This window comes from Dermacentor albipictus, chromosome 4, assembly GCF_038994185.2.
Source record: "Dermacentor albipictus isolate Rhodes 1998 colony chromosome 4, USDA_Dalb.pri_finalv2, whole genome shotgun sequence".
NCBI lineage: Eukaryota > Metazoa > Arthropoda > Arachnida > Ixodida > Ixodidae > Dermacentor > Dermacentor albipictus.
The window spans coordinates 32,294,980-32,312,881 of record NC_091824.1 but is presented as its reverse complement, the minus strand read 5'-3'; positions in this window follow the sequence as shown (position 1 = coordinate 32,312,881).

The window sequence follows — 17,902 nt, the reverse complement described above, 5'->3', positions numbered from 1 at the left end:
GCCACAATTGAAGTGTATAGCAGTCGAGTGGTACTGAGTAGTGACGAATTGAATTAGCGTTTAGAAAAGCTGCTCCCTCGCGTAACAGGAACCACTCTTGAAACTAGTGTTTGCGATAATACCATTTTTCAAATTACCTTAAAAATTGCAGTCTTGAAAGTCACAGCCAGCTTTAATGGTTAAAGCAATGGTTCCTGATTTCGCGATGTCACCCATCGAATGCTATAATGTCAACCGGTGTCAGCGATAATAAAGTTGGACTTAATAGCGTCCGAATTTTGCGTTATAATTTTCCCATAGAGCTCAGTTTTCTGTATGTAGAACCCTGTTGGGCCTTCTACTGTGAGTTAATATGGTAAAATAAAAATAGTCGGACAACTGGCTCATGGAATGTTTGAAGTAAAACATACTTTCTTTGCCTTGCAGTGCATGAGAGTACACGGTGCATTGCATTAAAGCCACAATAATTTTTCACTTGATATTTCAGAAAAACAGACGAAAACAACTTGGTTTGTGCGGGGAGCAGGCGCCTTTAAATTTCTTGATGAAAATGTGTAACCCTGTCGTTGGGAAAGTAGACATGTATTTACGACTTTGATTAATGTCGTTCATATCAATTTTTGGTTTTGCTTTTCTTTTTACCACCTACCTTCGGAGACTCTTTCTCGTATTTAATATGTTACGTGCGAATTCGGTCGATGAACACGCGAGAGTTTCCTCACTGGTTCGCTGATGTCTTTTACAGCGTCTTTTGTCCGAAATACTACCGCACTGCACCGATTAACTTCGAAGCTGTTAACGTAGCAGAACTTCAAGGTCGCGTATTTCTGAGCAGGTAGCTGCCTCTCAAGCTTTGTCTGTTCTCGTTCTAACCGAAGATGGCGCTCATTTGGCCGGCCCTCATGTCCCACAAGGCGCAATGTTGAGCGCTGGGGCGCCATGACGTAAAGCTATTCCAAACATTTCTATTCCAATCGTGCAGTTATCCCTGCACAAGTAGACGAACATTTTTCGTCCAACCCCGCCCCCCCCCCCCCCCTGCAGTTCGCCTGTCTCTCGCGCGATACCACGAAAACTACGACGTGTATTACGTGTACACACTGATTATGGATGATTAGACCATACAAGAGAAAACTAATCATTTTCAATTCTACATCTCTTCTGTGATTAGCCCTCCTGTATTGATAAAACGTTTTCGGGCTGCTCCCACTTAGCCAGGCTACCTCGCAACGTTGCAAAACTGCGAAAGCTCACCACGTCAAAATGACGCGTACGCATTTAAGATGCGTCATTACGCCACATAAAAGTGACATTTTTTTTTCGGAATAGCTTAGGACTGTCGCGTTCTCAAAAAAATGATTATATCGCTGCCCGACGATCACTCTGGCACTGGCTACTCAGCGCTTCAAGGGAGCAGAAATTTATTTGCGCATAATAAAAAAATGTTGCATGGCAGTATAACGTTTTCAAGCCTTATCGACATGTACACGACATCACCCATCTCTTCTTCGCTGAGGATGCGTTTCAGTAGAGTTTTAAGCCTACCACTGCACGACGGATTTTCTTCAAGCGACCGCAAGCTAATTAAGGAGAAGCCGGTCAACAGCAGATGCCGGCCGCACCCTCTGTTGTATACTTTCACTGCATTCGCTAGGTCTGCCTACCAAGACCTTTTCACTTCTACGTGTTACTCACGTCTTGACCGCCAAACGAATAAGAAGAATCCGTCAATGTAGGCAATGGTATTCGTTTAAAAATCAAGCAGATGTGACCGCCTATAAACGAGTAGAGCGTTTTATTGGGTTGTTCAAACTGTGCTGTGGGCCACTGCGCAATGCTTGCGTCGGTGGTTGCATAAGTTTGACATCCGGGAATGGGAATAAACACATTGGAATAGTTTTGTGTTATAGAACTCCTGCTCTTCTGAAAATTGAGTTAGTTGGGCTCACAGGTGGCTAAAGCTAAAGCCTTAGGCCGACGGTATCGGCACTTGAACTTCTGGCATGACATGCACTTCAGTACAAGGTCCAGTATGCGCAGAAATCCAGGAATCGGAAATCCTGACATTGACAAATCCTGTCCAATATCTTACCTTGAAACCTTTGATGCCAAATAAAAAAAGAACAACCTACAAATGAAGTTCACACATTGTAAACTGTGTGAAGCAAATGTGCCGTGAAGTGGTTGTTAAATGCCATAAAACAAAATGTGATGCATAGCATTGTTTTTATTAGCATCTATGCTACCTGTCATTTCAGGCGATGATAATTTTTATCCACCGTACCGGCCACTGCTTTGATTTCATGCAATGTTTGTGTTTATGCGCCCCACACCGTTCTCAATCCAAGGAAATGGAGCACAGAACTTTGTGGCCATGCACACTTTGCAGTCTTGGGGGTTCAAGCCCTCTCCGATGTTTTCTCTAAGAACAGAGCCTCCTCCTCTGGCGATGCCGATATCTATACTCCGTCTCCCACTCTGCGCATCAATTTTCCATTGCCAGGACTGTCGCCGACATCCGAGGTTTCTTTTAGGCGTTTCCTAACTTGTCACTTGCTCATTTTTTTCAATTGAATAAAATCTCGTTAGTCAATTGTTCGTGTGGGTGTGATCCGCTTTCTAATAAATAATATTTTAACCTTATTTGTACAGATGCTGATAGTCGACGGGACAACATATTAAAGAGGAATTTAGCAACAAACTAATCTTCACTTCCAATGGTATACGGACAGCTTACATATCGCAATGCATATTGCACTGAATGTTCACCTTGCTATCGACATTGCTCTGCAAGTTTTGCATCGAAAAGAAACTAGAGCAAACTGATGCGCTCGAAAAGCGTTATCTGCTTACACCAAAGTCTCCTTGTAGAGTTACATCATTTAGAGAACTTTGATTTAAAGCTGAAGACATCCTGAAAAGCTAGATGGTAATTCATGACTTAATTATAGTAGCGCATTTGGAGAAGAAAATAGACAGAATAAATGAGGACACACAAAAGTCGTCGCATTTTTCCAGCACGTAATTTCGTGATGTGGGTGCTTTGTCAAGTGCACTGCCTATAAAACTAAGCTATACTTAGAGTGGATGTGCGGAATATTAGCGGGAATCCGATCGTCATGAGCTGATTTTATATCCACTGCCAGGCGACGGCCTGTCCCTGCGATCACCAATTACCCCTGTCCTGTGCCAACCGATTCCAACTCTGAGTTGTGGGATAACTTTATTTGGAATCCGGCGATTGGGAGGCCCGGGCCTGGGGCCGCGTTGATGGCCGCTGGGAGCTGCTGCTCCCGTGCGGCTTCCTTGGCTCGCTAGACGACCCAAAGTTGGTCTTGGAGTTCTGAGCTGAGCAGCATGGCCGACCACCGCGCCCGTAGATTTTCCGGGGAGGCTGCCATTTTATCTTGGTATATTTCAGATTTCCACAACACGCGTTACAGGGGGGCTCTGACAGACTTTCATAGTTTGCACATATCGCTGTCGTATGTACTGGGGTAGAAAGTTTTTAGTTGCACGAAACTCCAATAAGTTTCTGTTTGTAATCGCCTCCAAGTAACGGACTCAGCTCTGTTCAGTTTAGTGTGAGGTGGTGGTAATACTTGCCTCCGATTTTCATAGAATTTGGTAATATCGCTAAATCTTGTTAATATATCCTTTTCGCTCTAGATTTCCTCCTCCGCGTTCGCCTGACCGATGGAAGTCACTCTGTGCTCAGCTCGGCGAGTAAGACCTCGAGCTTGTTGGTGTGCTACCTCGTTCAGGTTGGTTGCGGGAATGCATGGAGTCGTATGCGCTGGGAACCACAGCAATTGCCTGCCCTTCTTCTCTGCGTTGGAGAATTTTGCTTCATTGACTCTGATGATGTACCATGCCTAAGGAGAGATCCTACCTTTTGCATAATTCGTAATGGCTGCTTGAGAATCGCTAATGATGTACTGAGCATTCGTAAAGACCAATACTTGTGCAATGGCTACCTCCTCTGCTGTCTCGGAATGTTTCGTAATAATTGATACGCTTGTAAGGGGTTTTTGGGTGTAATCTACGATTGCTGCTACGTAGCTATTTCTGTGTGGGTATTCAGCCGCGTCTACGAAGGTTGCTCTGTCGTCTGACCCAAAGCTTCGGATCATTTTCTCTGTTCTACTCTTGCGTCTCCTGCCGTTGTAGCCTGGATGCATGTTGTTGGGTATATATCGTACTAGGAGTTCGTCACGAATTTCTCTCATTATCGTCCTGTTTTCCCCGTATAGATTGTGGTAATTCATTCCTAGTTTGTTTACTATATGTCGTCCCGTTTGGTTTTGGTTAGTCATTTTGTCTGAGTGTTTTGTCGGAGTGTTGCCGACTGTTCGCAGCTCACGCATGTTGTTTCATGTATCATAGGTGAGTGGGTTGTGACGAGAGCTTCTTCAACTTCGGTACTGTTTAGGCTGCAAATCCCGAGTGTCGTTTGATTCACCATGGGCATTGATCTGTGTACTTACCGTGCGCGGATAGGCCGCTTTGTAGCGCATGGCCATTTTGCCAGTGGTTGTTCGCCAATATGGCTTAGGCCTGCCTTGGCTACTAGTTGCTGGCGCATGGGTGGACGCTGTTCCTTGGTTTTGTTTTGTATTGCTCATTTGATACTCTGTGCTGGCGACGTAGAGACCAACCCAGGCCCGGATAAGGTGGACCAAGTTCTCGCGCTTGTTAAAGAGTTAACGTTGTCAAATGAAAAATTTCAGAAAGACACTTCAAACAAACTAAAGGATATACAAACGAGCGTCACTGACATCAAAAGGCGACTCAGTGGTGTCGAAGAGCGACTAAAAGCAGTTGATAACCTGTGTCATGACGTCACCACCGTTAACTCAGTCGTTCAGGAATCGCAAGAGCAGCTGAAGACCATAGAAACTAAACAGTTGGAGCAGGCCAATCTGGTTGTTGATGACCTAAATAACCGCATGCGCAGAAATAACCTAATATTTAAGGGAATCCCGGAAGAACCAAAAGAAACATGGGTTGACACTGAACGCATCATCAACCAATTTGTGTTAACTAAGCTAGGCTTCAAAGCAGGCGAAATTGAGCGAGCCCACAGAATAGGACGACCTAAAGCAGGTCACATCCGACCAATTGTCGTGAAATTTCTGAGTTTTAAAGACAAGAGCATCATTTTAAGAAATGCTTCCAAATTGAAGGACCTGCAGAAGCAACGCGTGTGGATTGAAGAAGATTTCTCGGCCCGAATTCAGCTCATCAGAAAAAAAACTCAGAGATTTTGCACGCGAAGTACGTAAGCCTAACGAAAAATATACTGTGGTCTACGATAAACTTCTTCTTGGAAGCAAATGTTACACCTTTGATTCATCGCAAAACAATGTAACCTGTCTTTCAACGCGCAATGGAGCCGCAGTATGTCGGCTGAGTGAGCAACCTACTGTTGGCGCACGAGGGGGCGAAACTAACCAGAATGATTGACACAGTCATGCTAATCAAGGCGATTCATTGTCACTCCTGCTGTGTAACTTTAGAAGCATGTTTCACAAACAAGACCAGCTATGTGCATTTATTGAGGCTTGTTCTGTAGATATTGTTCTTGGGAGAGAAACTTGGCTTACACCAGATATTGGGGACAACGAGCTGTCGCTCTCTAGAAACTTTACTATATTTAGAAATGATAGGGTGGGCGCACGGGGAGGCGGTGTTGTAGCTGCCGTGAAATCTAATCTATGTGCTCGCGTTGTTGACACACAGTCAAATATTGAAATTTTGTGGATTTCACTTCAGGTCTGTCCCTCTGTGACTTGCGCAGTCGGGGTCTGTTACCGTCCGCCTGATGCTACTTCTGAATTCATCGAGAGTCTTAATAATTCCCTAACTTTAATCCAAGACAAGTATCCAACTTCACCTATAATCCTTGCTGGCGATTTCAACTACCCCACAATAAATTGGCAGACGTGTACGCCCCTAGGTTGCGCAAGGAAGAGCGAATGCAAGGAATTTCTCTACGTTCTTTGTTCATTTGATCTGCATCAAATAGTTTGCAAACCAACACGTGGAAACGCTATTCTAGATCTAGTCCTCACAACCGAACCGGAAAATATGCTTGTTCACGTCCTTGAATGTATTAGCGACCACAACGTAGTACACTGTGAATACCAATTACAAAGTAGTAAACCAGAAAAGGCAACGAAATCTATTTACGATTACTCCCGTGCAAATATCGACGCAATTCTTACAGAGCTGTCATATTTTTCTGTGTGGTTCTTGGAAACCATGGCTTATCGCAATACAAATGATAACTGGCTCGCTATCCGAAGAAAGCTTATTGAACTGAAACAAAAGCACGTTCCCAAAATTAGAATCACGTCATCAACACAGAGCACATGGTTCACGTCCCAAGTGAAGAGAGCAATAAATAAAAAGAAACGCCTTTACTCTAAAGCTAAGTTGTCCCACTCGGATGGTGATTGGCAGCGATACCGAGACCAATCAAATAAATGTAAAGCTGAAATTGAAGAATCTAAAGACAAGTTTTTTAACGGTGACATCGCCAGCATGATAATGAACAATCCGAAAAAGTTTTGGAAAGTAATTAACCCTAAGCACTCTTCCCAATCCACTACACCAATCGTTAATAACGGTGTGCTACTCTCACCATCTGAAGCTGCGACTGAATTAAACTCGTTTTTCAGCTCTGTCTTCACAAACGAAAATCCAATTCCACCTGACCTTACGTTTCCTTCAATTAACTCATCTATGAACGATCTCATAATTACACCAGAGGGAATAGAATCGGCCATCGATCGACTTTCGAATAACTCAGCGCCAGGTCCAGACGGCATCTGCACAAAGATGCTTAAAATGACTAAACCTATAATATCTCCCGTATTAGCCGCTCTTTTCCAGCAATCAATAGATACAGGAATTGTACCAGATGACTGGAAGGTCGATCGTATCACTCCCATTTACAAATCAGGTGACCGATCAGAGCCCTCAAACTATAGACCTATATCCTTGACTAGTATTCCATGTAAATTACTTGAGCATCTCATATCTTCCGCAGTTATGAAATATTTATCTGAACATAACTTTTTTTCTAACAATCAACATGGTTTTCAGAAAGGACGCTCATGTGAAACACAGCTTTTTGAACTTATAACTGATCTTCATCAAGCTGTTCACGATTCCATAAAAATTGATGCCATATTTATTCACTTCAAGAAAGCATTCGACAAAGTTCCCCATTCTCGCTTAGTAATGAAACTTAGCCGGCTTAACATACATGGTAAAATTGTTAATTGGATCTCAAGTTTTTTAACCAATCGCTACCAATTTGTTTCCGTAAATGATCACTTTTCCGCTTTAGCACAAGTTAAATCTGGCGTTCCTCAGGGATCCGTACTTGGCCCAATCTTATTCTTAATTTACACTAATGACATCAGTCACAGCCTGACCTCAACAGTTCGATTGTTTGCAGATGACTGCGTTCTTTACAGACAAATTATCACCTCTGAAGGCACTAATATTTTACAGGCCGACCTAAACAAAATTTCACTTTGGTGCGAGCAATGGCAAATGGAAATTAATGTTTCTAAAACAAAAACAATGACATTTACCAGAGCCAGTAACGTTCACTTAAGTTCATATTTTATGAACAGCATATGCATAGAGAATGCGTCTACATTAAAATATTTGGGAGTCCATTTAACTTCTAACCTTACATGGAATGATCACATTGATGAAATAATTTCGAAAGCAAATAAAACACTTGGATTCATTAGGCGAAATTTGTATTTAGCAAATCAGTCAACTAAATTATTAGCTTACACAGCTCTAGTTCGCTCAAAGATTGAATACGCTTCCATAATATGGAATCCAAATCAGACTTACCTAATAAACAAGCTGGAATCTTTACAAAATAAAGCAGCACGCTTCATCACTAAAACATACTCTAGAACATCCAGCATCACGGCTATCAAAGAGTCCCTCCAATTACCGTCTCTAGAAACACGACGACTGTTAGCACTACTTTCCCACTTCCACAGATTGTATCATACCCCGTCATCCTTTACAGCATCCCATATCAAACCCCCACAAAAGACTTTCGCCCGCCTCGACCATCCCTTCAAAGTGCGTCCCATGTTTGCGCGTACGAATCTCCTGCGACAATCACCGCTCTTTCTAGCTATTCATCACTGGAATAAGCTGCCAAAAGAAATTGTTTCTATACGTGACCATGACTCATTTGTAAGTAATTTGAAGCGCAGTTTTACGCATGTTGCGTAAAAGCAAAAATTTATGCCTTTGACGCAATGTAAGTGTATCTACATGCTTTGTACGGAGTGTTGTTGTTGTTGTTGGTTTTATTTTTTCATCAATGTATGCAATTCTCTCCTTTTTTTTCTTTTTATATTTTCTTGTTGTATTCGGTGATCTTTACTACGTTGTTCTATATTGCCTTGCCCCCCTAATTGTGTTTGAAATATCCTGTTGTTAACCCCCCCCCCCTATGTAATGCCCACAAGGGCCTTTAGGGTATCTGAATAAAAAAAAATAATAAAAGATGTTTGTTGTGCTTCTATGAGTTCGTCGAGTGTATTGTGGAGTCCTAACTTTAGCAAGAGATCCGTGCTCGTACTGGTGAGAATCCCTAGTGCTACGTTGTATGCCTGTTTTATCAGGCTGGTAATTTTAGTCTTTTCAGCTGCAAACCAATTGTGGAAGGCTGCTATGTATGTGACCAGATTGACCACGAGTGATTGCATTAGCCGTATGATGTTTTATTCCTTCACACCCTGGTACTTGTTAGTAATTCATTTGAAATATCTTATGGTGTTTGTTACCTTTGCGTCTAACTTCTTAATGCCTTCCCCCTTTGTGCCTTTGTTCTCGATTACTAGAACCTGCGCCTTGAGCTGGTTGACTATTGGGATATTGCGCCCGTTCTTGGTGCGTAGCTTGATTACCTGATGAGCCTTGCTTCTGTCGTATCCTTTCGGAGGCCTGCCCCTAAATGGGGGGCGGTACAAGAGAAGTGGACATTTCTCTACAGAGCACGTGAGGCCTGTTCCTATAAGGTGTTCTTCTACTGTGATAATTGCAGTCTGGAGTCATTGTCGTATTGATCCATCGCTGCCATCACAGGTCTAGATAGTAATATCGGCCACGGAGATTGTGTGATTCAGAAGCTCTATCTGATTTAACTGTTCGGGGAGTACCATCAAGACATCAAGACGAGATTAAAGAGCGGCGGCGAGATGACGATGCCTTGCAGTGTGCCCCCCCCCTCCCGCCGCCCATGTTGATCACGAGCGACGTGAGCCCTCCGACGGAGATAACTGCTTTCCTATATCATAGGAACCTCTTGATGTAGTTATCCATCCGTTGCCCTAGTCCTATTCGCACAATGTTTTTCCATATGGTTGCGTGGTTGGCATTATCGAAAGCCTTTTTAAGATCAAGGCCCAAGATGGCCCCTGCAAAGCACGTTTTATAATCGATGATCTGATGCTTAGGTTCTACCATCGCATCTTGTGTCGAAAGGTTTTCGCGAAATCTTATAATTTTAACTGGGTATATGTTATTATCCTCTAAGAAGTTGTCTGCTCTGTTTAAAATTACATGTTCCATTAATTTCCCGACGCAGGATGTTAGGGAGATTGGTCTGAGGTTGTCGATCTCAAGCTTCTTGCCGGGTTTTGGAATGAGCGCTATTGTCGCTTTCTTCCATTGCGCTGGGACTTCTCCCCTTACCCAACACTCGTTAATGTATTCTGTTAGTTTGGCTATCGATTCGTCATCGCAGTTCCTGAGAGTCTTGTTGGTTATACCGTCTGGGCCTGGGGCGAATTCGGTGTTCAACATATTGTAAGGCCGCGCGGATTTCTGGACCTCTCAGTTCCTCATGTAATTTTGCATTTTTATTCCCGTTGTAGCTAGGATAGTTGCAAGGGGGTGCCTGTGCTAAGTATTTATGCTGTAATTCGTTAAAAAATTCATCTTTTGTGCCTGATATGCATGCATTACCTTAATAATGGCTTGCATGTGATTTTGTTATTGTCATGGTCAAGCAGGAGCGTGAGCATGTGCCAGATTTTGGCGGTGCTTAATTGTACATCCATGGAATTGCATATCTCGGCCCATTGTTGTTTGGTAAATTGCTTTGCATGTTGTTTTGCTTTTTTGTTGAGGAGCGCTGAGTGAGTGAGTGAATAAACTTTATTGTAGGTCCGGCGAGGACGGGAACTCGTCGCCCACGCGGCTAGTCCCACGTCGGGACCGGCAGTCTAGCCCACCGGCCCGGTCGCGGGGACGCAGGACGGCCAGGATTTGCTTTTCTAGAACGGGGCTACGCAAAAGCGAGTCCCACTCCTCCTTGATGAACTTGGAGTATGTCTACCCACACTCCCAGAGCATGTGAGGTAGAGTGGAGGTCTGGCCGCAGGACGGGCAGACGTCGTCGCGATACACGTCGGGGTAAGCCCCGTGGAGAGCGGACAGACACGGATATGTGCTGGTCTGTAGGAGCCTAAGGGAAACGGCTTGCGCCCTATTCAACTTGGGGTGAGTGGGTGGATAGACCCTTCTGGACATGTAGAAATAGTTAATAATCTCGTTGTGAGTAGCGGGAACGTCCCTGTGGCCATAGAGAGGAGGGGAGTCACTGCTCCTTATAGAGGAAGCGCGGTCGGTAAGGTCACGCGCAACCTCGTGGGCAGACTCATTGAGGTTCGGGGGAGCACCCTCAACCGATCCCACGTGAGCGGGAAACCAGTGAATTGAATGGTTTGTGAGAGCATGTGGACTCGAGCCGCTAAGAAGACGAACAGCTTCCTTGGCGATGCAACCCTTTCGAAAAGCCCTAACTGCCATTTTGGAATCACTGTAGATTTTGTACCCACGACCGTCTAGCAGGGCGAGGGCAATGGCGACTTGCTCGACGACTCCGGGGTCTGAAGTGCGAATCGAGGCGCTATTGGAAATGTTTCCGCTCGAGTCGGCCACAAAGACGGCAAAGGTCTTCCCGTCGCTGTACTCCGCAGCGTCGACGAAGCTTGCCCTAATGTCGTGTCGCTTGATTAGTATGAGGATGGCTGCTGCTCTGGCCTTGCGTCTGCCGTCGCTGTGGACGGGATGGACGTTTCGGGTTACAGGGGCCACTACGAATTTGTCTCGAATGCACCTAGGGATCGGGGTACTGACCATCGAGAATTCCACAGGGTGGTAACCCAGCTCTTCGAGGATGCGTTTACCTGCCACTGTGGTGCGCTATGCAATTTCTTAACTTTCTGTTACGCTTCTTACCGCTAAGTCTATTCTGAAGCGACTGCTTAGCTTCCCACATGTGAAGTCTGCAGTCGCATTTCTCCAACTTAGGTTCAGCTGGTGTTATTTTTGTGACAGCTTTGACGTCATTACTGAGCTCCTTAGTCTATTGTTTTATGTCTACGATTGATCGTTGCTGTGTCGTCGCTCGCGTTCTACAAAATAGTTCCCAGTCTCCTAATTTGATCTGTATTTACTTGGGTCTACTCGGCCCTTTTATGACGTGTAACTCCGATATGCGGTGGTCACTACCCAAATCTTCCAGTGTGTTGTGCCACGTCCCCTTTCAATATTCTTGGTAAAGGTTAGGTCTCAGGCTGTGTCCCTGTTTAGCGCCGTGCCAACTCTGGTTGGAGTGGTGGGGTTTGTGACGAGCTTGAGGCCTAATTCTAGCGAGTCGTTCCATAGGTCCCTTCCTTATTCTCGGGTATATAAGTATCGCCACATGGTGTGTGGGGCATTAAAATCTCCTCCTATAGCTACCGTATTTTCTCCAGCAGATCTGAGTGTTTTCTGGAATAGGTTCTTGAATTTTTGTTTATATAGCCTGGGGTTGCTATAAATGATGAGGATGAATAAGCTACGTCCTGTCTTTATTGGGGGATCAGTTCCAATAAAATATTGCCAATGTGCGTTATGCCTGTGTTGCGTTGCATGAAAGTTATGTTTCTTTTTACCAGCGTGTTTAATGCCCTGGTCTCCCCTTCGGCACAGTCAAAAGATCTGTATCCTGCTAGCTTTGCAATCCTCTGTGTTTCCTGCAGAATTATGACGTCCGGTGTATCCTCGTCTTTTATGTACTGCTTTCGTAACTTCGACAATTCTACTGTCATATCCTGAACCCACTTTTACCACCACATTTTGGTTTCGACCATGGGAGGGAAACGCGAGGTTGGAGAGAAGCTGATCTTATATAATTATGAGGTTAGTGAAGTGGGTAAGGTTTGTGGTGCTTATGATGCAACGAAGGGGAGTCCATTACCTGGTGGCTGGTCTGCCTCAAGGATGTATTATCTACTAATAATTGCTGCTATTGCCTTAGCCATTTGATTCTTCAATCCGTCCCGTTTTTCATTTGACTTCTGTGTCTCTACTAGGGAATTTTCAATGTCGGCTAATGCTTTATCTACCACTGTGTTATCTTGTTTATCACTTCTGCGTTGGGCCTTGCGTTTGAGTGAAGGCGGTCATCCCCTCCGTCCATCTTATTGTCCGGGATTTCATATGGCTTTTTCGTGCTCGCGTGTAGAGCGGGAGTTACCTGATTTATTTGCTTTTTCCTTCCTTGAAAATTTTCATTTCATCGCTCATACGTGCTAGCAAAATCCTCAACTGCGCGCTCTCATGTTTTAGTTGCTTTGTGTCGTTATTAATGGCAGTCTCCCTGCCATCCCCCGGGCGCACGCCATCGACCACGTCTGCCCAGCGCACCATGTTTGTCTGGTTTGCTGAAGAGGATGGCCTAGTTCAGGACTTGGATCCGGGTCGTGTCCCCGGTGTCCTAGAGCTGGACCGGGATAAGGATCTGGTGGTGGATGGAGACCTTGCTCTCGATCTGGAGCGCCCTTCCCTGGCGTTTGGGAGGGCAGGCGTTCCACGAGACTCCGCTCTGTCTTCTCTTGAGGCAGCATCTTTATGTTCTTCTTGTCCTTCTCGTTGCAGTCTGTGCAATTGTCTCTGTTTCACGATGAAGGGCTTCTTGAATTTGGCTTTGCATGTCTTGTCTGCGGTCGGATGGTACTAGCCGCGTAACTGGCATTTAGGTTGGCACCTATGGTCTTTATCTGGGTTAGGTGTTCCACATCCTGCACAAATCTTGTTGTCGGGGTTGAGACATACATATCCTCTGTGTCCAAGTCTGTTGCATTGGTGGCAGAAATCTACTTGTTTCCTGTACAGGGGGAAAGGGCTGCTCTGTATCAGACATACGTGGGCACTTTGTGTGCATCAAAGAGCCCAATCACTGTGGTAGTATTCCAGAGTTTCTTTGATGCCATCGACGTTGGGTTTTTGCTCGTAACCACCGCTGCTGTGATGTCTCTTGGGCCCTCGTCGAGTGGGATTCCTCTGATGACTCCTTTGGCCGTCATGTCGGGCACTGTCTCGTAAGCAATGGTCTTGTAAAACGCGTCTTGAATCTTGATACGTGCTCCTTCCTGATATTTGTTTGCACGTTCTTCATCCGATGTACTAACGATCAGGATATTTTGATAATTGTTGGGACAGACAATGTTCTCCTTCCTTTCATCTCGAGGAATGTCTGCCACGTCTTATACCGCCGCTGTGAGGTGAACTATACTGTGCTCGGATAATGTGAGTCTTTCACGCGGTCTGATCACAATCTTGTAATCCCCCCTTGGCAAATTTGGCATGCTGCTTGCCTTGCGTATTTGCTCTAGCCTGCCTTTCCACGGGTTATTGTTGCGCTTGTCGAGCCGCGTCGGTGACAAGGTGCTCACGAAGTTGGGGGGTTTCCCAGTCTGATCTCCTCCTTCCAACCTACTTCCATTCCTTGTTTATATCCATTTCTTCCTCCGATATGCTGCTCCCCTCTACGGCGATTTCCATTATTGAGAAAATGATCGGCAATTGTTGAGGAAGCCGGCACCGGCCGTGGCCTCGAGGCTCTCCCGCCACGAGGTCCGGCCAATATTGTCGCAGAGGCTTTAAGAATGGGAATCCCACCTGGTTTTTCGTATCCACTTGTTCCTGGGAATGAGCTAAGTCCGTTGATGTGCAATAGCTGGTGGCTTTTTGGGGATTTGCGATACCTCTACATTGTCACTGCCTCAGCTTCATAACCAAGGTGATGCCACCCTCCTTTTAACAAGAAAGTAGTACATCCGGTGCCCTCACGCGCTCACATACCTCCGTCTACGGTAACCCTCCCCGCGGTCTTAACCGTGCAGAGGAGGTTGCTCTTCGGAGGATCCGGGTCGGGGTTTCCCTCACTCCTTCTGCGACTCGGAAGTGGAGGCATTTTCGCTATTTATATCGCCGCCCTGGGTGTCCAGTCTGCGAGCCACGCAAGGCTGAAGCTGACATCCACCATGGGCTGTAGGTATGCCCAGCTTTGAAACCGACGAGGCTTCGGCACGTCGTAGCAGCGGGACTTTCACCTCCTAATCCTTGTAATTGCACTGTTAGGACGCGGGCACCACATTGTCTATTCCTCCTGGACTTCATTAGATCCACAAATCATGTTTCATTCATTTAATCATCCTTATTCGCCCGTATCCCATACCCTTGTATGCCCGGAGGCATTAACCCTCGCATTTAAAAAACAGGAGCTTTCTGTGTTTACCTTTGGTGAGCGCCCCTAAATTTATTATTATGATACAGGATGCATTAGCAACTGGAAACTCAGGCTAATATCTTTATCTGCATGATTTCATGAACAAAAACAGATGGCAGGGGGCCCAGTGGGACTAGTGATCCTGCCCGGGAGTACGTGATGTCAAGAAGTGTTAAAATCATTTACATTGGCTAACGATCGTAAAGCAAACTTAGGCTGTCGCTTGAAACAAAACAACGTACTTTAAGTAGTGATGAGAGAGAGAACAAATATTTAATAATGGGAATCAGTGGGAAAAACTTCTTTCTTCATCCAAGGCGGCTGGCCTCCTCAGTGCAGGTAGCCATTGGCCCTTCCTGCTTTTCTGGCCTGGTTCACCAGCTTTCGCTGGTCCTCCAAATCCGGCGCCGCGAGCATGGTCTGTCGTTGTTCTTGGAGGTCAACTTCTGTGCTTTTATTTTCTGTTCTTTATTGAACTTCTTGCTTATTGGGCTCAGCATGATTAGGATACCTCATCAGCATGTGACAAAGGGTGTCCGGCACCCCACAGCATAGGCAAAGGTATGAGAATTGGGTCGGGTGCTTTCTATGCATTGTAATACAGTGTATATAGGAGTTTGTTTGGAGACGCCGCAGAGCAACTGTCTCTTCTCTAGTTAGATTGGGGCGCTGTAAGGGTGCACCTTTCTTTCAAATTTGTAGTGCTGCAGGAGATCTGAACATTTTGGGGGGGAATACCCTCGGACCTTGTTGGCTTCCTGAACCCACCTTGCAGGAAAACCCATGCTGGGAAGCTCAGCTTGTGCCGTTTCGGTTCCCGCCAGTGACTCTTGGCCAGAGGTCCAGGCGCCGTAGGTCTCGAGAACTTGCGTGCGTTTCAATATTTCTTGTAGAAGTTTCAGAGCTTGGGTGGATATCATGCCCTTTCAGAAATTATGACATACGGATTGCAGGTCGCTCAGTATTACGGCATTTTCGGTGCATATGGAGATGGCCAGTGCTATTGCTGCCTCTTCGGCCTTGCTCGAATTTCATGCCATTATCGTTGAGCGGCCTTTGTGTTCATGAATCTTGTGTTAGGGTCTGCAGATAATTCCTTGTGGGCTGCTCTTTATTTTGCCCATCTTCTTCCTTATGAAAGTTTGGATGCATATTGCGGTTTACAGGTGCCACTAAGATTGGGTCTAGTATATATGTTGGAAGTCTCAATTTTTCGTCCGATTTCGCAGTTGCCTCCATATCTTAACTCAGACGAAGGAGCATGCTTCTCCCGGTGGGAGTTAATTTGAGTCTTTCAATCTGGCTTGTTTTGTGCGCTTCTGTGAGTTTCTGCCACGTATTGTGCAGGCTGGGTTTGAGTAATCGTACCGTAGATACTATTTTCGGGAATTCCTAATGCATCCTTTATAGCTTTTTTAATCATTATGTTTAGTTTCTCAATTTCTGCATTCTTCAGGGCCAGATAGGGGGTGCCATACGCGATCCGGCTCGTGATGAGCCTCTGTACGATGCACAGCATGCATTGTTCTTTGAGGCCATGTCTTTGGTCTTTACCTTTCTTAATGAGGTGCCGCACTTGGGTGACGAATGTTTGTAGCTTCGGGAGGGTCGAGGCTCCCGACCAGTCTTTAGGTATGACAAGGCCAAATATTCGCAGCGAATCCACTCGTGGTATTCCGATTCCGTTTAGTGTTGTACTCGGGTCGGGTGGCTCATAGGCTGGTGGTCTGCCTCGAGTTCTCGCTTTGATCACCAGCAGTTCTGATTTCAGGGTGCGCATTGTAATCAGCATTTGTATAAGGAAAGTTCGATGCAATTTACTGGTTGCTGTAATGCGTTATGTTGTTGGCCCGTAGATAGTGCTTTGGTCCATACGGTTATAGCGTCTGCATAAAAGGCGTCACTGAGCCTTTCCATTTCGTTTAGTGTTTTGGCAATTGCATCATTGTGATGTTGAAGAGCAAAGGCGAGGTTAATGACCCTTGAGGCTTTCCTTTGATCGGCTTCTAGAAGTTTTCGTTTCTGAGGTTGCCGACCCCAATGGTGGCCATTCTGCCTGACAAGAAGTCTTGTACGTATCGAAAAGATTGCTCCCCACAGCCGGTCACCTGGAGGTTGCGGAGTACCGCCTCGTGGACCACGTTGTCACAGGCACCATTAACGTCTATCGCCAGAATGGAGTACTTGTGATGTTTTCCCAGGGAGTTCAAGTAGCATATCTTGTATGGAAAAGTGTTGGCTGAAGCCGAACAATCTTTTGGGCAACAAGTCATTGTCTTCAAGATTATGAGTGGGGCGTTCATGCACTGTGTGCTCCATCATCTTTGCTGCACATGATGTCAGAGAAACGTAATGGATATTCCCTATTTGCAGAGGTTTATTGGGCTTTGGGATCATAGTGATTTCGCCTTTCTCCCAGCAGTCATTCATATAGTTTAGTAGATTGTTTGCCCATTCCTTTTTGAGGTTTCGGAGGATGTTGTTAGTGACTGATCATTATGATCGTCACGTTGCAAAGCATGTGACGCGAGGAAGAAGGAGGCGACGGTGCATGATTAAGAAACACATGACAATTATATTAGACTGCACGTAAACACGAACAATATCTGCAACTAGAACCACGCATACAAGGTTGTTCCTAAACAGGAAAAACAATGTAGTCTCACGAGGTTGCGGCTGATGTCCGGAGCGTGGTGAGACTAGTAGAATCTTTGAGTTGGGACACTCGCTGATAGAGTGATGACCGGCGTCGAAAAGTAGACGCAGCAGTATGTGGCAGGAAGACGTAGACAACCCACAGCTCCGTAGACGGGAACATGCGGCTCCGAGGTCTCGTGCAAGAAGACGGTCCAAGGCGCTCGTTTCAATGACGGACGCCTGGTCTACGGTACCTCGCATGTAGGAACGGGTTCCAAGATGTCAGGAGGCCGATCTGAGCCCTCGTGCAAGGCGACGACCCGAGGCGCTTTTCGTCTCGATTGCAGACTCTCGCTCTCCTGAACCTCGTGCGTAGATGCGGGTTCGAGGTTGCAGCAGGCCGCGCCGACGTCTTGTGCTGTGCAACGACCAGAGGCTTTCTCTGTCCTGAAGGCGGACGCCCGGTCAAGTGAACCTCACTCGTAGACGTGGGGTCTATAGCATCTGCGGCCCTGTCGTGCCGGCGTGCCAATGATCTCCCTAGCGCGAGACTCTTTTTTATTCGCTGCACAAGCCTCCCTTGTTTTTCTTTTCCTCTTATTGAGGACAACGCACTGTCGTCTGTTCTTGCGTTCCTTACTTTGTGAGTACTTC